At 42.3% G+C, this 22,492-nt stretch overlaps 1 protein-coding gene across 2 annotated transcripts in view; it reads right to left on the reverse strand.

The window, feature by feature from the left end:
• LOC6631824 (chaoptin) overlaps positions 1–22,492 on the reverse strand; it is a 209,995-nt gene that overhangs the window by 144,665 nt on the left and 42,838 nt on the right. For both annotated transcript variants that reach the window (XM_070211380.1, XM_032440214.2), the window contains one exon: positions 10,257–10,303. The gene's annotated coding sequence lies outside the window, so the exon portion shown is untranslated. The remainder of the gene's footprint in view (positions 1–10,256; positions 10,304–22,492) is intronic.

Consider the following 22,492-nt stretch of genomic DNA (forward strand, 5'->3'; position numbering starts at 1 on the left):
ATTGCGCAGATTATTTAAGCACGAGGCAATTGCTGGAGTTGTGTACAACTAGAAGGATATGGGCCCATACCACAAGAACTGTGTGTGGGTGCATGAATGCGTGTGTGCGAGTGCGAGCGAGTGTCAAGTGCTAAATAAATGCAAGTGAGTGACAAAGGGCAAGCGGAAAATAAAATCAGTTCCCAAACGACTTGTAACTAGTCCAAAAACCTTCTTTTGACTGTCGACATTTGTATGCCCTTAACCCATTGAAAATGGGTAATAAGGGTATAATGGCTTTGTGCAAATGCACGTAACAGACAGAAGGAAGCATAAAGTATATATATTCTTCATCAGCAACAATACCCGAGTCGATCTAGCCATGTCCGTCTGTCTGTCCGTTCGTCTGTCCGATCTCGATTTGGAAAAAAAAACGTGATGATTTGGAAGGTCATAGAGGGGAGTTATGTCGTTTTGGAACATCATATCTCCGCGCGGAGCTATTACTCGAGAAATTAAAAAAAAATATCATCGAAAAAGTTTCGAAAAAGTTTCACAAATACAATATACCCTTATACCCAATTTTAATGGGTTCTTGGTATAAAAATTGAATTGTTTTATTAATATATTGAAAGTATTAAAGTTTTTAAACAAAGCGTGAGTTGATGGATATGTAAAATATATGGATTCACTTAAGCCGTGAACCGAACCAATGACTATGTTTAAGAACTTAATTATTAAATAAAAACCATCATATTCCTTATGCCCTACAGTTCTTAAACAGTTCCGTGTTTGTAAATCGTTCAGTTGGTTCATTTTGAAATAAAAAATGTTTGGGTTTCAAGATAAACTAAAGACCGCTTCGAGTGCAGCTTCAATCTAGATCAAAAAATACATCATGTGTAAACGATTGTCTTAGGAACATGGAAACATAGTTGTAGAATTGATACTCTTAAAGTGTTTGGCAAAACTTTGGAATACTTCCAATGAAAGATGTTAAAGCAGGGCGACAATGTATCGAAAAAACTTACCATTGATCGCAGTGGGGGTGTGGCAGTGGCCGCGGATACAAAGAAAAAAATAAGAACGAAAAAAAAAACAGCAGCATACAAAATCCCAAGTGGTAAAGCCTCAAAAGGTAGAGCGACAAACCGCAAACTGTGGCAGCAAAAAGGTGTGCGCCTCTCTCCAAGGACATTAGCACATGTGTCAGTATGTGTGTGTTTGTTGGCTTGTGTGTGTGTGTGTGGAAATTGGCTAAAACGGATTTACACAAATTTATCAACGTGGCAAAGTCAAAGCCAACGAAGCAAAGCCGCAGCCACGAGCCAAAGCGGAAAGAAAGTGTCAAGTGTGTGACACACACACACACACACACACACACACACAAATAGAACGGAAAACGGAAATGAATCATTTCATTAGAGTTGGCAACGCCTACGACATGAGCATGAGACATGGAAACATAGCGCCCCGGCGCAGAAGAGGGCTAGCGGCCGAGGGGAGATGTGAGGCCACAATAGGGGCGGCATTGAGGGCACGATGTGCGACCCAAGAAATTGCTAAGTAAAATGTGTTTGACACTTAACGTAGGTCGCCAACATGGACAACGTGGATGCGGAAAAGGATGAGACGAAAATACGTTTGACCGTGGGGATCTCAACCGACTTTGAGTTCGACTGAATTGGCTCAAGTTTCAGCTTGCGGCTCAGGTGTTGTACAGCAGCTTGTTCTCGTTGCACTTGAACACATGTTTGAGGCCGAAACGGAAACGAACTAATCTGAACTTAATGCTGGCAACATTAAACGAAAAGTGATTCTGCGCTTAATTTCCTTAAGTTCCATCAGCCAAAAATCGAATTAAATGAGCTATATCGAGTATCTATTAGCAAACGTATCCTTGGGCTTGCATTTCTGTAGATGCTTTATTACTTTTCTACAAAGCCATTAAATTTGATGTATTTTTTTTTATTCATCTGCAGCAATAACATAAAAAGCATACAAACATTTCTTGAAAAATGGCAAACAATTCGAAATTCTTTGCACACTGTCCAAAGTCGAAAATGCATTAGAGGAGACTTCATATTCTTGATTTACATTTAAGTGCTATTTCTTTGACCACAGACAACACGAAAATGCAGCAGAGAAAGGCGATTGGCAAATCCCCAGGCTAGATAAGCGAAAGTAAATAAAACATATTCATTGAAGCGTGCTTAACTTGTAGATACCCTGTAATTGGATTTATTTATGTAATATATGACGCCTGCTACTAGAAGCCTTGAATGGATGCTAACACAATATTTATGGGCTTATGCAGTATTAGCTTGGTTATCAGGGAAGCCAATTAATTAACTTTAAAGTATTTCGATCAATGGACAGAGAACTGCCACATATTGATTGCTCAAAAAAAAAATGTCTTAATTCTGCCAAGCAGCTGTCAGCGCTTACAGATTCCCTGTATCTATTAAACCAAATATTATACATATATATATTTTTATATCTTTTATGTAACAGTTCAAGCAGAAACTGGCCCATATTTGACTGCTTCGATTTCTGCTAATCAAATTGGTTTTTTTCTTGAACCGCCCTGGCGTATGAATAATATTCTGTTTTATGCAGCACATGACAAACACACGCACACACACACGCATGCTTTAAGAACCAACAAAAAAAATGAACTTTCTTTGTGCTCGTCAATCGATTGTGTGTTGGTGTGTATGTGTGCATTAAATACAATTGAATTCTTGATGCTTTGCGCGATAAGAAGCCGAAACGCTTTTATGTTTATTCATAACACTGTGGAAGGACGTTTAAAGAAAAAAAAGGAAGCTCGACATTCGCATCAGCATCCGCCGCTTTGTAATATACAACACCCCAAATACCCAATACCCAATTCACAATACCCAGTGCTCAATACCCAATGCCCAATTCCCTACGCAAGTACCCCTTTTAGCCGCTTACCGTCATTGTTGCAAAATGCTTTACATTCACAGACACACACACGGACACACCCGCACGCGCAATGTGTGTAAACACGCCTGACTGAAGCATTTGACTGGCTTTTTTGCATATCCTTTAATGCGTATCCTTGTTGTCGCTTCTCTCTTGCGGCACTCGTTGTGGCAGGTGTTTGTTAAATCACAAAATTCGTTAACGTAATGAGCGCCCATTTATGCCAAGATATATGCCACGCCTGAATTTGCCATAATATGCTGTTGCCGCCGCGGCGCCTTCGCGTATGCTACAGTTTTTAGTTCACGCTCAGTTTAAAAAAATTATTGCGAGCACCTGAGTATACCAGCATGCATAGAAAGTATAGTCGCAGCTCTGATGTATTATGCACTTCCAGCCACGCCCCGATTACGCGCCCAGCCAGCTACTGTGTACTTCGTGTTTACTTTTCTTGAGGTGTGCTCTGACTATAGGTATGCCTTTGGTTAAAATCCGAGGCACTTACTTAATCCTTGCAGCCAGACAAACATCTTTCAATATGAATTTCAACGGCTTGTCAAGCTGCTACCTGCCGGTTGCCGCCTGCTCCCTGCCGCCTGTTGTCTGCTGCCAGCGTGGCTCTTTTCCAGTCAATCCTGTGGCTTCCCATTACGAAGGCAACGTGTCCCACCGCCCCACTTTACCCCTGGCTCTTACCATGTTTGCTGTTCTTCGGCATTTCTATTACATTACTGATTGTTTTTTGTATGTGTTTGTCTGTCCGCTGTCGTTTAGTGTATCTTTCAGTCAGACTCTTCAACTCTCTCCCTCTCTCCCACTCTCTATGTTTGCCTCTCTGTCCCTTGCAGTCCTTATGTCTTAGCTGTATGTCCTGTCGTTGGCTTTCAGTTGTATTTCTGCAATATTTTGTTTACTATTGGCACGGCTGCTTCTATCATCAATCCATTGCAAATCTGTCTGAGTGTGTGTGTGTTATTCCAACTGTCGTTTACCATTCATTCTGGATAAATACAAAATGAAGATGATCCTTCGGGAGCTTTAGTTATTTAATTTCAAATGTAGTAAATTTAATCTAGCAAACAGCTGTGTGTGTGTGTGTGTGTGTTTGTATGTGTGCCCGTATGTGTGTGTGATAGCCCAGGCTTCTTTCGCTCATACATAACAGTCTCTTCCTTTGGCCGAGGCTCGTATAATATACGCTACAACTTTCAAACAGGGGCATCTATTTACTATTTTTGTTGTTCTTTGCTCGCTGCTGACTTTAGACAGCCCCTCCTCTCCCAACACAATCCCTTTTGGGGTGGATCTTTTTGTTGTTACTGTTGCATTTCTTGTTAAGCCCTTTCAGAGGGTATTACTAATTAGTCATGAAGCTTGCAACGCACAGCAGGCGATATCTCCGTCTCCAGAAAGTACATATATTCTTGACAGCCGAGTCGTTACAGCCAATTGCCGGATCGAACAATTATATCAAATGTTAGCGATCGGTGATTTTCAAGATAGATTTCATTGAATATATGCGAAATAGGACCTCTGCCATATGCACGATCGGTTAAGTACGACATTTAACGTAACCTATTCATTCGCTTTTTTAGGTAACTTAAAATTTCCAAAATCTCAACAAAAGCGGACTAATATATTATATGGTTTCTATGGGAACAATCGATCGGAAATACAGTTCTTGTATAAAGTATGTATGTTAGGGTATTTAACCTGCGCCGTGCCATTGATAACAGTTTTCTCTTCTTTTTCCTTTAGCAAAATCCAAGCTCTTCGTCGAAATCTATCTATTTTCTTGTGTCTCATGCACATGTCCTGCTGACAGGCTCAGTCACACAAGCGGACAGTTGGCATTTTTATGTGATTGTGTGTGTGTGTGGCTGTTTTTCATTGCGTCTCCAAATGCGTTTCGCTGCCTTTGGCGCTTACGTTGGGCGAGCTTCTCCCCACCGCCTTCTGTTTGCACTGCTTGCCCACTTTAGCAGCTGCCTGACGAGTGCACGCGAGGGGACAAAAGGCACGCAAGGACGTAAGGATGCAAGGACGAGTGTGGAGGACTGCAATCGTGCTATAGCAACAGCCTCGTCGTTGTTTGTTTGCTCATCTTGTTTGCCTACTGCTGCCTATTTATCTTTGGCCAAGCTTCATGCTCGTCTTGCTCCGTCCTTGCACGTCCTGCTTCGTTCAGCTACATACTGGCCGTCACTTTGTTATTGCTGCATTATCTTTCAAATGGCATATTTATAGGATTTCGCCAGCTTACTCATTGCCACCATACCTTTCTCTCCCTTGCTCTCTCTCTCTCACTCTCTCACTCTCTCTCTCTCTCTCTCTCTCTCGAGAAAGAGAGATCAATGCGCACACACACACACAGGCAACGGCAGTCGGAGACAGGCGCATAGTTTATTGGCAGTGCCTTAGAGCGCTTGATGCGCATTTCCTCAATCAGCTTCAGTTTCAGAGGCAACGACAACGTCCTGCAACTGTAAACAGTTAAACAAGTTACGCTCGCGCAGGCAACAGCAGCAGCAGCAGCACCGGTCAGGTGCAGTCGGGAGGAGCCAGCAACCAGTTTTAGTTAGGACCTGGCTGCGGACATTGCTGAAGTGCAGCCAGGAAGCCCTGCTGCACTGTGTGGCAAATCCGTGCACTCTGAACAATTTATGGATTTTGAAGAAAAGCTTTCAATATAGTTTGCTATAGTTAATAAGAACAATTACCATGCATTTACATACATATGAATGTAAAAGAGCTTGATATTACTCGATATAATAGTCTTAAGTAACATTGTGTGCATGAAAGGCATATTTGCTGTTGGACATATTATTATGTAGAGTTTAGCAAACTAATCTTAGTGCTTGGAATCACTTGTGATTAACTTAAGATTAAATTAATATATTATATATTGAGATGGTTTATTAGCTCGATAATGCAAGATAAACAAATAAATGTTGCTCAAGGCCGACACATGCTTACGATTTGAATTAGAGCTTGACCTAGCTCATCTTTAAAAGCAGCCTTAATACAAATAATAATGATAATAATAAAAACTATAGTTATAATTGAGTTAAATAAATATAATAGTTAAATTCAAAATAGAGATATTTAGTATTTAACTCAAATAAAAATAATAATAAAAACCTTAGTTAATTGGCTGTTATATTAATTATAATATAAATAATACAAATACCTTTTACGACTGCTTAAAATAATATTTGAAATATGCTAATAAAGTTATGTATTAAATGTACTGAATTATGTTTTCATGGACATGATGTCACTGTGGCGGTTGTGGCCATGTTAATGCTGTTACTGCCACTGCCACTGCTACTGCCGCTGCCACTGCCACGGCTGCTGTCTCAGGCAATGTGTGCTTAACCGCTTCATATATAGTAAATTCATTTTCTCAATTGGCTCCCGTCCATTTCGATATCGTTGTACTTATCGTTGTCATCGTTGCCATGTACCATATTTTATTAGTGTTTGTTTATTTATTTGTACTCTCGTATGTGTAAATATTTTATTTTCCTTTCATTTTTATTATATTTGTTCAACTGGCCGGCTCATTTCGACGCGCCTGTCCCGCTGTTCCACTGCTTATTGATGCGAAATCCGTTTGACTTATGCGCCACACAAGAAATCAATACGAATGAGTGTTCAATTCATTCGATTTCTCGCTGCCCAGCTACACAGCTGCCCAGCTGCCAAATTGCCCAACTGGCCGAGTGTCCTGTTGTCCTTTTTATGACAGCACAGCAAAAATCAAAGCGCAGCACGTGGCGTATGAGTAATGCGGCATTGGCGAATTCAAAACGCAAACGTCGCAGCTCCACTCGAGTGTTTGTCAAATCCGATTGCTCCACTATCCAAGTGGCCCACTTTCCCCCCGTCTGCCTCTCTGTCTGTCTGTCGGTTTGTCTGTCTGCCTGCCTGTCCACGTCCGTGTCACTTTATGTATTCAATCAGCTAACAGCGCACAAAAAGTTTAAGTCAGCAGCTCTGGAATTACAAATGCGAGCGGAGAGATTCAAGCTAGCAAAAATTTCATTAATTTTCATTTATACGATAATGGGAAATTCAATTTCCCAAGCACATCGTCCGACACATTTACTCACACGCTGCCTCCCTGCTCCCCGCTCGTCAGCAAGAAAGGGGTAATGAAAATGACAATGGCAGTGGGAAACGCTAATGGCAGTAAGCACACACACGCACACACACACACACATTCACACTCGCATGCTCGTATGTGAATGCGAGTGCGTGTGTGAATCTAAGTGCGAAGTTCATGGGCATTGTGGCGTCTGCTTGGATAATAATTTTTTTTGCCATTGATTACTTAGCGATATCGAATTGCGCAGAGTTAGTAAAACACACTCCAAAAATTGACCACAGTGAATAGGGTCAATAAAAACTATCTGAGAGCTATTTCAATGTGCCAGCTGCGACAGCTTGGTAAGCGTTTTACATTGTTAAATAGTTCGAGGAAAAAACGAGTCAAAAAGGACAAACACCGAACGAGACGGAGACACAGCAAAAGAATAAACGGAACACTTTAATATTCATTCAAGGATAATGCTTGGGTCTACAAATTTGTAAAACAAAATATTAACAAATATTTGGCTAATACAATATTCTGCTTAGCCTTTTTTTATTGCACATTCGAATGTTTTGAATATTGATTCAATGGATTTCAAATCTTTTTATAGTTTAACTTGAATTTGTATATTTTACATTTGTGCATAGATTTATCAAATCTATAAATGGCACATTGATTTTTAATGCGATTGATTCACATTTTATTAAAATAATTTATTGAATTTATTGAAATAATTTATTTTCATGATTCAGTGTTAACTCAATTGCTTCGCAATTTATTATTGAACTATTAGTAAGCTTTAGCCTCGTATTAATATGAGGGCTTCAAATGACTTCATTGATCGCTTTAAGTAGCTTGGCATGTTAATAAATTATAAAATAAAATGAATATATGCTTGAATTTTGCATAAAATGATTAATTAAAAAGATGTTTTTAATTTATTTAAACGTAAATTTACTATTTATACAAATGATTCAAACTTATCAAATGATTTAATTGCTTTGCATTGTAATTTATTTGTATATCAGTTAATCACTTTAATTATTCAAAGTTTATGAACATATAACAAATGTAATGCTCATTTAATCACAGTGTAATTTAACAAATGACCCACAATATGCTCTGCTGTGTTTTACACCGTCCACACACTGTCCACACACTATCCACACGCCTCACACTGTGCACTCATTCATACTTCTGTGAGTGCTTTTACATGCATGAATGGAATTGACATCGCAGGAAACACCTTTTTAATTTAATGTTTAGTTTTTATTATCGCAACGCGTGCAGAATTTATTAGCTTGCCTCTGACTTTTATGTGCGTCCTGGCCGTTCGGTAACCCGTAGCCCCAGCCTCAGTCGCGGGCCCAGCCCCAGCCCAAGCCTATGTGCCTGCCGTCACCTAGCCCAGCCTCTTGGCCAGCGTTGCGCAATGAAATTATCTATCGAGGTCGAGATACGCGCCGCCGGAAATCTAGTGAAGGGTGAAGCATTAGCCGCGCTTAAGTCCAGGACCCGGATCGAATGAGCTTGGGTTGGGCAGCGTCAGCTGCTGGTCAGTGGATGCAGCGGGCAGCGTATCAAGTAAAACCATGAATTATTTATTTGTGTGGACATGAATTATTGTTATGAAGTTTATTGCAAACAAATTGCGTCCTGGGACAGTGGAAATCAATATCAAATAAATAAAAGCGCAAACAGTTTTTGTGGCTTTCACTGAAACAACAGAAACGTGGAGCGATATGCCAACGAAGATATGGTCCGGGCAAGGGAGAAGAGAAACTAATGGAGACAGGGACAGGCATAGGGATAGGGGCATAAGGTACGGTATACAGGGCTCGCGAGAATGGCTGAGTTATATCAGCAGACAACAAAGAGCTGCTCCCTTTACCCCAGCCCCTACTCAGCTCTATGTATATTTGTGTGTGTGTGTGTGTGTGTGTGTGCGTGTGTAAAGCCATCAACAACATGCACAGGATATGGGGTAACGCTGCGGGCGATTCATGAAATTTAATGAAGCAGGCAAACTAAGTGGGCGGCCTGGCGGCTGCCGGAGGATGGTTGAAGCAAGGGGGAGGGGCTTGGCTGGTGGGAATCTGCATGGTTGGATAACCCTTGAACAGCTGAAGCGGTGGCACTGCCAAACGGATGTGGGATATGTATTTGAAGTTGCCTTTTTAATTAAAATAAATATTTAATTGAAATTATAATTAGGAATTAGTTGCGGGCAATAAGTCAAAAGCACACAGCCAACAAAGAACACGCCACAAAGGGTATGATGTCCAGTCAGCCGAATGCCCATTGTTGTTGCATTGCTAATGTCCTCCGCTGATTGGCATGCTCTGCCTGCTCCCATTGTACACTGGCTGATGGACGACAGCGGCGACAGCCATCGGCCAGAGAGTCGCCGCTTGGCGGCAAATCAATTTGTGATTATAAAAGATAAACGCTTGTAGACGCCGCATCGCTGAGCAGCTGCTGGCTTCTGCTCTTGATGATGATGGAAGTATCTCTTGCACACCCACACACACACATACACACGCTGCTAAGTGGGTGTGGCTGTCGACATACACAGAAAATGCGGTATTCGATTTCAATAACATTTAGTGGCAATTTCTTTAGCCGCCGCTTTTAACGACAGCGCATTGCATTAAAAGAGCAGCAGGACTAATGTCCTTGCCATTAAGTGGATAGCTTGTGCTGGGGCGACAGCCACACCTGCTTGCCGATTGTCATGGCAGCGCCGGCAGCGTTTTTGATTGCATAAGAAGAACACACTTACATTTATTTCAGCCGCACACACACACACACACACCAAAGCAGTATCGAATGCAAAAAGGATGCGCATTAAATAAATGAACGAAAGCTCGTCTCGATTTACATCCTTACTTCTTGTAGCTTTAAGACAGCTCATTTTCTGACGCTTTTTTATATATCTTCGTATAGTTAAGCATTAGTTGGACATTAGAGCACGACTGGCAGGTCTAAGGGATTATCAAAATATTCATGTTCGCAGGCAACAGCTGATTATCGATAATTACTTGTATTAATTGATATGTTTTGTCACTTAACGATCATTAAGCTTCCATATATTTCTCAACATACTCAATATATTTATATATATATTTGTATATATAGCACATCTCTTTCATACTAAGCCCACTTAATTTATACAGGATGTTGAAGCTATTTTAAATTCGGTTAATCGAAAGAAAACGGTTTTATTTACCTGGAAGTGTTGTTGGCTCGACGCTGCACTGAGCTAGTCTTGGCAACCTGCGAATGGCGAAATGAAAGGAGAATGCATGGAAATCAATTATAGAGTTTTCAGTTGGGTGTTTATTCTAAGATGAATGTAAATTGTGTACAACAATAATGCGTGGAGTTGAGCTGCACTACGAAAGCAAGGGAAATGCTAAGTGGCTTTTCCGTTGAGATGCTCGCATTGCATGTAAGGCACAAGGATAACGAGACAGGATTACGCTGATGAATGCTCCTGCCGCACCACTTCCGGGGGTCGAGATGTGGCAGTGAGCGTGGGCGTGGGCGTGGCAATGGCTATAGCTATGGCAATGGCAACTACAAAAGCAATTGCAGCTGCATTTTAATGCATTTTCATTGCAGCTGTTGAGGTGGGTGAAGCAACAGAAACAACGACAAGACGGAAAAGTTGCAACTGCCACAACCGAGCTCACCGAGCGACGCCCAGGGGCCCCGCGCGTCCAATGGGCGTGGCATGGCAAGAAAGTACATCAGGAAAGTGCAGCTGCAAACGTTCGAATCCCATTTTGGCAATGGCCTCTCGGGCACATAAAACGTAGAATAACAATTGTGAATGCTGAATAGGGGCTGCTGATTTGGAGTTGGGGGCTGGGTTTAGCGATCGATCTGCAGTTAGTTCAATGAAAATTTCAAATGAGCGGAGCCAAGGGCGGAATAGCTGCTGTCATTTGGGAAATGCAAATAATGGTATTTTTGTCTTCGATTAAACGATAAACTATATCGCAATCTACAGTATTCAAAATGATAATTAAACACATGCATTTTAGTAAGAACGGAATTCAGTTAAAGGACATTAACAATATGGAAGAGTTAAATTAAATGCATATGTATAAATAAATACACGACAAAAGCTTGGTTGCCCGATACAGGTCCTTGAAATGCAAAAGCGTCGAGTCTCAAATCGAATAAATAAATAAGTGCCTTTATAATTTCCTCTTCTAAATATCTATATACTCGCACAAGTTTGCTTAGATGTTCTTTTGAGGAATGCTTTTCATAGCCGCATGAGGAGAGATGTGGAATGCACTTCTCAGAACTTGTGCATGCGTTGATTGAGTATATGTACGTATGTATGTGTGTAAGTATGATGTGTGCATGTGAGTATATATTTACTCTTTTACCATACGCAGCCCAACTTTGCTTAATTTTGTTGATAACTATATAAATAAAACGTATTTTTAAATATTGCCCTACTATGCGATTCACATGATTTCAAGTAAGATTTCTTGCTCTGATTATAATTGTTGTTTAAAGTAGTTAAATTTAAAATCCAATAAAGTATGTGTGTGTGTGTATGTTAGCTTTTACATATGTATACATGTGTATGCATATATATATGTTAGTATTTATATATGCATACTTATTTTAAAATTATTTTAAGCTTATACCTACTAGTTATTTAATAATTTAAGGTCATGAAGAAATCAAGCTGTTAAAATCTGTAATTAATGGACAACTTCTGTTGCAATTTCCGGCTATTCTATATATAAGCTGATTTGACAAATGCCCTTCCAAAAATGTCCATTATATCTTAAGCTGCTGCTACTACGATTCCTTGCGTTGGGTAAATCAGCTAGTTGTATCAGTACATGCTGCTGCCGTTGTTCCCCTCGCTCGATTGCGTGAATCGGAAACACAGCGCTGGCGACTTGCACGTGGAAGGGCAGCCGCAACTGAACCTCGTGTAGATGCTGAAGCCGGAGCTGGAGCTGGTGACAGGCGCGACCGTGAGCATAGATAAATCGTTGGTAAATTTTATATAATCTAATAAAAAATTTATGGCTTTAGAGGACGCATTGAGGCTGCCAACTGGCAATAAATACCAACAGGCGCTTGCCGTCCCGTCTGGGTCGCAGCTACAGCACAGCTTCAGTCTCAGTCTTAGCTTCAGCGTGAAGCTCAGTCGAGCGGATTCTTCTGCTGCCTGTAGCACTTTAAGCCATGTGTGTGTGTGTCTGTGTATTTAGCTGTATCGACGCGTATGTTGCTGCTGCCAATCCGTTGAAAAGCGCTTGCCAATAAATGATGAGACATCGGCAATAGCGAAAGAGCAGCAGAAACATTGCAACAGGGCGGCAGGGTGGGTATTGATGGCGAGTGGGATGGTGGAAGTGTAGTGCGGGGAATAGCAACAGCAGCAGCAGCAGCAGCAGCAGCTCCAGAGCATTAGCTCGTTTTTTATGCAGCTCTGAGCTTAATGAAATGAGTTTGTCGAACTTATTGCTTACTGAGGCATGCAACATGCCTGGCATGCTGGCATGTGATACAGAAAGAGATACAGTGCAACTAATAGATAGGGAAAGAGAGAGCCAGAGTGTGTGTGAGTGAGTTTGGAAGCCATATGACAGAGCAGGCAATTTATTTACATATAAGTGACAGACCCAGACACAGACAGAGCGACAGCGAGAAAGAGAGCTAAATTCAATTTTCTTTGGCGATATTAATTTTGTAGGCATTAATATCAGCTGTGGCGCGCTCTTTAGTTTTGCCAGACTTGAAGCTTCTTGTATTTCTATTTCAAATTTATGCTCTCCATTACACATACTTATATCTCGACAAGCTCTTAAGGCGTCCTTCTACGCATCGTGTTGTCTCATGGTATCTAAGCGATCTCAAAATGTGTCCAATAGTTTTACAAGCACTGCACAATTAAGTGGGCCGCGGGCCATTGGCAAGTCAATCAGCCAATCAACCATGGCCCTGACCAACTTGGCTTCAGCTCTGGCCTCAGGTTAGAGGTTGGGGGCAGGCTGAGGCTGGACTGAGAGTGTGGCCTCTTAGAAAACTTGAATGCCATTGTTATATGCGCTCGGGCACAAACTTTTGCCAGGCGTTGCCGCTTGTTATCTAGAGAAACTTACACAATTGGACAAGCGATTGCCCCAACCACTGCTCAGTCTGCCAGCGCCCTCGCACCCTAGCAGCCTTTCCCCAGCAACCCGCAACCCCTTTAAGCGAATGTAAACAGTTTCAAATTACAACAACCAACTTTGTACTATTAACAAATTGGCACGAAGTCTGCTTTAAGGCGCCGGCAGCCGCATTGTTCGCCGACTGCTTAAGATGTTAGCCAAGGAAATATTTATTTATGAGTAAACTTGTCTGATCCAAGAACCGCTGGCCTTTCTTTAACCCCTGTCATGTGTGTGCGTGTGTGAGAGCGAAACGTTAATGTTTTTATTACTGAAACTGAAGTTGAAGCCGAAAGTCGTGAAGGAAGCCAACTTTATGCGCAGTTTTATGCGAGTTCGCTTTCCAACACCTCTCGTCCCTCGACCCACACTGCTGATGACTGTTTTCCTGATAATGATAAAGCTTGAATTGGGACATGTGTGTGTGTGCGTTTTTGTGTGGCTGGGGCGTGGCCAGAGCTTAAGCAGTTTCGCCTGATTGCCTCGTTCGCTCTGATATTGACTTTAAAAATACATACATATATATACATGTGAGCATGCATGTATATAGATTCGTCCTTATTTTGCCGGCATGTGGAGTCTGCATGTGTGTGTGTGTGTGTGAGTTTTTTTAATGCGCTGCCTGTAGGCTGGCAGGAGGCGTGTTCGGGGCAAGCAGCTGCTCCACAAAACGTTTTCAGCTGCCCGAAATGGGCAATCAAGCGAAATGTGCCAAGCGGTTTGGGGCAATATCTGTCGCTCTGGCTCTGCTGCTGGCGCTGCGACTGGTATTGGAGACTGCTGCCAAAGTCTCGGGCTGGGTGCCTGGATACCGCTGAGAGGCGACACAAATCAATGGCAAAGAACTCCGGCAATGAGCATTGGATATGGCATCGACAACGAGCACGATGCCCGTCAGATTTGAGCAGTCACTCAACGTCGGGCGCCATCTGTCGGGTATATGGGGACACTCGCACACACACACACACACACACACACACACACACAGACACACACATGTGAATTCTAGTCGGGTTAATGCCTGCTGCCTCCATATAGGCCCCTTACCCAGGCAAACCACTTGCACCACACTGAAGAGGCACTCAGCCACGACAGAAGGCATACTGCAACAAAGAAGTACAAAATTCAGAGGGAGAGAGAGAGAGAGAGAAAGAAAGAGAGAGCAAGCAAATTGACGCGACTGCAAGTGCCACAATTTGGGTAAGCGAAATCGCTCAGCAAAAACGCCTGGCACTAGAGAAATGCTTTAACTGCCAAAACGCTGATCGAAACCAAAACCCCAATGCCATGATGAAATTTGCAAAACTATTGCCATTTGCCAGCCACACACGGACACAGCACACACACCGCACACTCGCACAATGGTAGCCTTTAACTGGCAGTTTTTTACATTTTTTTAATTTCAATAAATTTTAAAATGTTCTTATGCCTCACGGGGCATGCGGATGTATGTGTGTGTGTGTCTCTGCGCTTGCCCTGCACTTTACCATCAAAGTTGACTGTTGGGTCAGCTGCGGCTGCAAATGGAATTTGTCAATGGACTAAACTGGTGCAATTATAGTAATAAAAAAGAGAGCACAAGAAAGAATGAAACGTCAGGCCCTTTTGTGCCATTGCAAATGGAATTTCAGCAGAATGTAAATACTTAAGCTTATGCGTAATGCGCGTTAATGCGTCATGTGAAATAATCGATTTAATTGATTGATTGTCATCCACAATAATTATCACAGCCGGCATTTAATGAGCAACTCTCGTGAGTCAGCGCATTTAGTAAAGTTTGTCTTAAATATCAATTCTTGTTTTTCCATTCACTTTGCAAAAACAAATGTTATCGATCGTCTTTCGATAATATGTCGATTTTGGTGACAAAATATTTATACGTAGGAAATCTATAGCTGAGTTTTGGACTAAATAGCGACTAGATTAATAATTATTATCGATAAGAATCAATAGTTCTTCAACAAACCGCGGTAGCAAGGACAGCGGCTATTTTATTCACAAAAGTTATTCGCTTGTGATTTTCATTTTGTGTCAATCGACAAATAATCGATAGTTTTAGCTTGCAAATCCATGTGGCTGTTGTCTGTTTTTGGATGCAAAGTAAGCGACTAAACATGCCGAAATATGCGTAAACTTTATAAAATTGCTTTACAACACACCAAACTATCTAACAACACACACACACACACACGGACAAGCACGCACACACACGCACATGCAGTCAGGCGTAGACTATACTTTAAATTGGGTTCTGTTGCTTATTACAAATGCAACGAAAACTCAACTAAAAAGTTTATTGTTTGGCATTTGCATAAAACGCAAAGCCAGATGCGTTAGCTACATCATTTGACAGCAGCCGCATGCAGCATGCGGCATGCTTAATCAGTCAGTCAGTCGGTGAGTCAGTCAATCAGTCAGTCAGTCAGTCAGTCACTTGATTGTCGAGCTTGTTGATCTATTGACAGTCGCGCTGGTTTCTGGTCACGCCAATGTCTATATCAAATGCCCATGCTTTACATGAATCCACACAACACACACACGCACCCACAATATTCCACGCACACACACACAAACACACACACACTCACATCAATCGGTCAGACACAACACAATCAGTGTCTGAAAATCAATGCTTGGCAATGAAGGCACCAAAAAAAAAAACATACTGAAAATATATGTTGAGGCAAGTTTGACGTTTACTGGTTGCTGCCTGCTTGTTGCCATTGCCATTGCCACGCCCACTCATGTGGCAAGCACGTCAACGATGGCGGGCAAAAAGTCAAATGGATTGAATACATATTGAGTTTATGATGTTGTCGCTGGCAATTTTCGTTGGCTTTAAGCGGTTTGCGCGCTCGCCTGTCGCTTTGTGCTGGTTGCGTATACGCAACGTGGCCCTTCTCCCCAACGCACTGTATGCGTGTGCGTGCGAGTGAGTCTCTGTGTCTGTGTGTGTGTGTGCTGTCGATTATATGCCTCACAGAGCTGCCAACACAGGCAGCGAGCACGCTTCAACGCAGCGGCCGCGTTTTGTTAGCAGCGTGCCTCTTGTTGTTGCTGTTGTTGTTATTGTGTGTGTTGTTGCTGTTGTTGTTATGCGCATGTGTTTATGGACTGAGGCAGTAAATTGAATTTTGCCCACAACAAGGACATTAGGCATATCGCAGACGCAAGGGCTTTGTTCAGGCAGGGTTATTGGCATTGGCATTGGGCTTGCTGTTGTTGGAGCTTTTGTTGTTGCTTTTTGGGGTTTTCGCAGCAAACTTCACACTTTTTTTGCAGGCCCCCATTTTTTTTATATGGACTTTTGGCATCTGGGTTTTGTTTTCCAGTCTGGGCATCATATTATGTGGCAGCGCGCGCTTCGCATTTGCATATGGATGAGCTCTGGCCTTGGAGCGCAGTACTTAAATTGAAATGAATACACTTCATTTGAGTTCGAGCTACATATAGAATAAGTAGTTGGCATATAATGGAGTCGCATTTCTGTAGTCTAAGACTGAGTTACGGCTGGTACCAAATATACAATTTTAAATTAATTAAAACTGACTAAAAAGTTGTCAAGTACTTTAGTAATTAATTTGACATATTATGTTGAGTGAAAATAAAAAAAGACCCTCATGTTTGCATAACACTTGTTTTAGTTTAGTTTGGAACTTTTTGACATAGGTTGACGCGTCGCTCATATTTTGCTTTTTGCAATCTACTTGCTAAAGCTAAATGAAAGGCAGAACTCCTTGTTCTTTAACTTTGCATTCTGTATTTTGCTGAAATGTGATTCATTTGCCAATGCTGGCCACGCTTTGCTGTTGACTGTTCGGACTGTTCGGACGCTGGCAGGCTTTTCAGTCCAGACGCTTGCCAATTGGGGTGCTGCTCCTGGTCTTCGTGGCAGTGGAAGACATTTGTCACACAATCTGGCAACTTTGGCCAAGTACTTTGCGCTTTTCACTTTTCAACAGCTTTGGTTAATGGAGCCGCTGCCGACACCCCAGCCCACGCCCCTCGACGACCCTCCCACTTCTCTCTCTCTCTCTCTTCAGCCAGTCTATCGCTGTCTTCAGCGTTTAGGTAATTTGAGCCAAACTTTATGCAAAAGTTGCAAATTTACGCCACAATTTGTGCAAACTTTTGAGCGATGCCCGCGTCCTCTTCAGTCTCCTTTGGGCCTTCCCTCTCACTGTTCTCCCAACCGCACTCGCATTATTTATTGCATGGAGATCATAGTTAAAGAACTGCAAATCGATTTGTGAATAGCAAAGGCGGGACAGCATGGTGGCCACATGCAAAAATCAATTTGCGCTAGTTAAAGCGTATTGACAAGTGCCGCATTTAGAACGAGCTTTAACGACAATTATGTCAACGTCTATGTGCCATGCCCACCGCCCCTTGTCACTGATTTGCATTTGTGCATTTTCTCAATTTTCTTTTCTATCTCATTCCCAAATACGAGATAGGCAGCTAACCTGCCCAGGAAGTGCTGCAAAAAGCTGGCCAAGAGCGAAAAACGGGGACTGAGGTGAATCGAATGGTCGCGATTCTGGCCAAGTGCAGAGACAGCATTCCCACACAGACGTGCACAAAATTGTAAATTCCACGCCTGCTCGCTTCAGGCGTTAAGAAATATTGTGCATATCTGCATTGCAAAAACAAAGCCTTGAACCAGAACCGTCACCGGACCCTCTTACTTAGCAGCCGCCTGTGAAAATCCAAGTCGGGCTCTCGAAGCACGGTCCAGGCAAAAGAACATAGATTTGTTGATCCGTATGAAGCCAAAATGCTGGCGCGGCATACATTTTACATACATGGTTGCTACCATTGAATGCTGAGCATGCGACACTCTACTAAAGACGCGAGCGGGAAACTGGAACCGCTGAGAGAAGAGAGTTGGTCCTCGATAAATAACCACCAAGAAATAGATGAACAGCCGTAGCCCGTGTACCGTAGCCGTGTAGCGCATCCCACGTGGTGCCGAAGAGATTGAGACTGAGCTGAGTCATCCTAAATGCGGAGCTCTTCTTCTCTATATAGCTTCGTCTATATATTTGTTACCTAATCTGACTGACTAACTATCAAAACGACTGGTCGCCGGTCCAAGCTCAGCAGCAATAGATAAATTCAATGCTTTTATATTTAATTTAAAGAAACAGGCAATAAATAATATAAATTGCTAAACAGGAAATGGTAGTTCGTCGATTGACTAACGTACTGTGCTAGACACTGAGCACAAAGCAGGGGCTCAAGCTCCCAAGAAGACGAGAGATGGAATAAATTCTAACTAGAACCTCTTTTTTTCTAATATGTTTTAAGACGAGAGATGGAATAAATTCTAACTAGAACCTCTTTTTTTCTAATATGTTTTAATTTGCAAGAATGTATAGTTACAAATACACAAACATATTCCTTACCACTTGCATTTTCAACATTGATCAGTTGTGTTGGGCAACGCCGGGGTATTTGATCTAGTATTGCCATATTTTGTTATTTTTGTATTTCTTATGCAAAATCAACACACACAGTCTCACAGCTCGCTGCGCTGAATCACATTTAAAGAGTTCGTTTTGCATGCGAAGCGCGTTTGAAGTGCTCGAAATGCGTTGGGAGACGCGTTCGTGTTTGGCCAACACACACACACGCAACACTTATGCATGCAAATGTGTGTATTGCCTTGACTGGCTGACTGTCTTTTTGTCCGACTGTTCTGTCTGTGGAGGGCGTCGTCTCTTGAATTACGCGCTTTAAAAACAATTTTGTCGATTTTTTAATATTTTATTGCGCATATCAAATTCGCATTCAAGCGGAAATCCCTAAGCACAGACAAAACGCCTCACTTACACACACACAGACACACAGGCACACACGCACCGATAGATAGATGGATGCACGTGCTGCTGCCAGTCGCTTGTTGGTTCCGGGATTTTAGTTCATGTCGCATGCGATGTTTATGATTACATTTCACAGCTGCCAGCTGGTAAGCTCTGGTTGTGGATGTGCCACCTTGAGACGCCACCACTGCCATTGGCCTCGGGCGCACCCAAGAAATCAGCACGCAAAGTTATATTTTATTGATTCTAAACTGACTGTGATATATGTCTGCCCCTACCCTCTACCCCTTACCCCCTCCTCGACCTGTGTTGCTTTGCATTGCAGCTGAAGCCCTCGGCCCTCGGTCCTCGGCCCTCAGCCCTGGCACTGCCTTCAACGCCAACTCCAGCTCTGGCTCAGCCAGAGCTTGGGCTTCGCTGCGCTTCACTGGCCTGAATACCATCATGATGCTGATGTTTAAGTGCGCACGTGACGCTGCTGGAGCAGCGCTGGAAAATGTGAAGTGGCTACAGTAAAACCAACAACAAGCGCGCAGTGACGAGCGAATATCAACAGCCGCGTAGCGGTTGAGGGCAGCAGGGAGCTAAGGGCGGGCGTTCAGTTCGCAAATGCCCCGTCGAAGTGGAGCAATCAGTTTTTTTTTTTCTGAGTACACAGCCCATTTTTCGTTTTGGTTTCGACGCCTTTTCTCGTATTTTTGTTGATGCGCTGCGGTTGCTGCTGCACCGCACTCCCCTCTGCAGCGTCAGCATGCCAATCGAAGTCCCCGCCCTGCTGCGCCTCGATGCTGCGCTTCTTTGCCAGCTGCCTGTTTCGCTTTTAGTACATCGACCAGGCGACGTGTGGCGTGCCTCATAACAGTCCGAGTTGCACAATGGATTCGTTCATTTATCCAGATGGCAAAAACTATCGATTCCACTTTTTTTGAACATGAGTTTGACTGAGTTAAGAGTCCTCCATACTTTTTCATTTAAGATTTTTAAATTCAGAACAATTCAAAATTATCGATAGACATTCATTTGATTCCCCAATGACTATCGATACTGAAGAGTTAATAGTGATTCTTGAACTTAACAAAGTTTATTTTACGTAACATTTACCATTATCGATAGACAATTGATTGTTGATTCTTCAGTTAAGTAAATATGTTTATTAAACGAGACTTCAAAAACTATCGATACATTTATGTTAGAAGATGCTTTCAATTAACCAAATAAATGGGGAGCTTTCTATAGATTTTTAGATTTCTTACCGATTTCCAATAATCGATAGCTATTCATTTGTTGATCGCTTGATGATGAATCGCTCAAACTTAACGTTTGAAACGTTGTGTATAAATAATTAAAAGAAGTATCCAATCGCATTTGTGTGTAAATAAATATGGAATATGCATGCAGATTTAATTTCTTGTTGCCTCCACAGTGCTGAGAATAATTTTACGCTCAGACACAAAAGTTTCGAGTGGAATGCGTGCAGCTAAGTGGAAACTGAACTGAACTGAACTGAAGTGAAGCTGAGCTCTAAGCTGAAAGCTGGGAGCTGTATCATGTGGTGCTGGTATTGTGTGTAGCCGGACTGGACGATTGACAGTTTAATAGTTTTCCTCGTCAATATATGCTGCTATTTCGTGCGGCAGCCACATGAATGGGCTTGGCACCAATTGCGGCTTCAAAAGGTGGAGCGGGTAAGGAGTATCGCGTGATGGAACTACCGTACACCGGCTGTTGCCTGTCAGGCCGTGTGGCTCATTTGGCTCTTTGAAATTTGATTGCACATGCGATTGGCGAGCTTATTGAGCACGTGGCTCGGCCTCTTCCTGCACATAATATATGCAAATTTTGCATATAGAGTATAAATTTTCGTGCATTAAGGCCAGCTGCCGCTTTTCCCCTGTAACCCTTTATCTGCTGTGCGAATGCTTCGGGCAACGCTGCGTATGCGCAATATTGCTCTCTAACAAAATTGCTGGCCACTGTTTAGGTTTTTCACATGTGCTAGCCTAAAAGCTTTGTCAACAATGCATTTGAATTAGTTATGTGCGGTATTTGCTGGAATTAGTGAAACAATCGCAATTTTAGTAATTGAAGTTGGATTACGCTTGGAAATTGCAATATTTTGAAAAACTAATTCAACTCAACTGATAGGCATGGTGAGCTCTGATGAAGGGGACAATATAAAATGGGCTGTGGAAAACAGAGGCATGCGACCAATCCCAAGAAATGTGGATTTAATTCGGTTCAGAGCCATTTTTGCCCATTTGTTAATTGGTATAATTGTCTGCATGACAGGTTATATTCGTATATGATTTTTTGTTTAGCATATCAGACTATGCACAGGACTTCTTATGACACCTAACCTATCCTCACATATCTTGCAGTACAAGTAATCTGGTTGTCTGTCGTAATACATGGTACATCTGGAGAAGAACTGAAGTCTTTATTCAGCAAAGCAGACCAGATGTATGCAAACATCTGCACATTATGCAAACATACATACATATGTTTTATTAAATATATGTGGGCTGATTTCTATAATCGAAGCTTATCCCAGTGTATATTTGCGCTGCTTTGATGGGCCGGCCGCTCGTTGATGTCGCACACTGCAAGGCCCAGCTATGAGCTATTATCTACTTATGCCGTTTGGCAAGCAATTTTCAGGAAATACACACAACTTAACCAAAATAAAATTGCTAACTCAGTTGTTTTGGTTCGTATGTGTGCGTGTGTATAGCTGTTTTTGGCAACGAAACGCAAAACGCTCAAATCGAGTTATGACAGCAAAAGAAGCAAGGCTGCTGCTCAACCCAACAGCCCCACCTACCCGAACCACCCTTGTGCAAATTCAACACCTCTTTGTCACTCGCATACTCTGTTTGCCAACTCGTGTGCGTGTAAGTGTGTGTGTGTGCGAGCGGGCATGTGTGTGTGCATAAAATCAGATATCAAAAATTGTTTACAAATAATTTAATAGCCACAAAGCGCGCACGCCAAGTATTTGAAGGCCCACGGCACATGCACACACACACACACACACACACACATGCGCACACACAAACATGTACGCAATCATAAATCGGCTTTGTTGACCAGCACACACAGATACACACACACACAAACGTAAATAAATGGGTGTATTGCTGGCTTATGCCACCAACTGCGGTCAGAGGAATATGGCAAAACAACAAAGGACCCGCTGACCAGTCGTTCCCTCCCTCTCTCTATCTCTCTCTCTCTCCCTCCCTCCCTCTCTCACTGTGTGTGTGTGTGTGTTAGTTGGTCATAAATAAATTGTTAGTCCGAGCACAGTTTAGGAATAGAGAGAGAGAGAGAGAGAGAGAGGGGAGAGAGGCTGTCTGCGGATGCGACTACACGACATTAGGCCGAATTAATGCGCGCAAGGACTTAAGTCGCAAATTTATTTCTATTCAACATACAAGACAAAACGA

This window comes from Drosophila virilis, chromosome X (assembly GCF_030788295.1).
Source record: "Drosophila virilis strain 15010-1051.87 chromosome X, Dvir_AGI_RSII-ME, whole genome shotgun sequence".
In the NCBI taxonomy this organism is placed as follows: Eukaryota; Metazoa; Arthropoda; class Insecta; order Diptera; family Drosophilidae; genus Drosophila; species Drosophila virilis.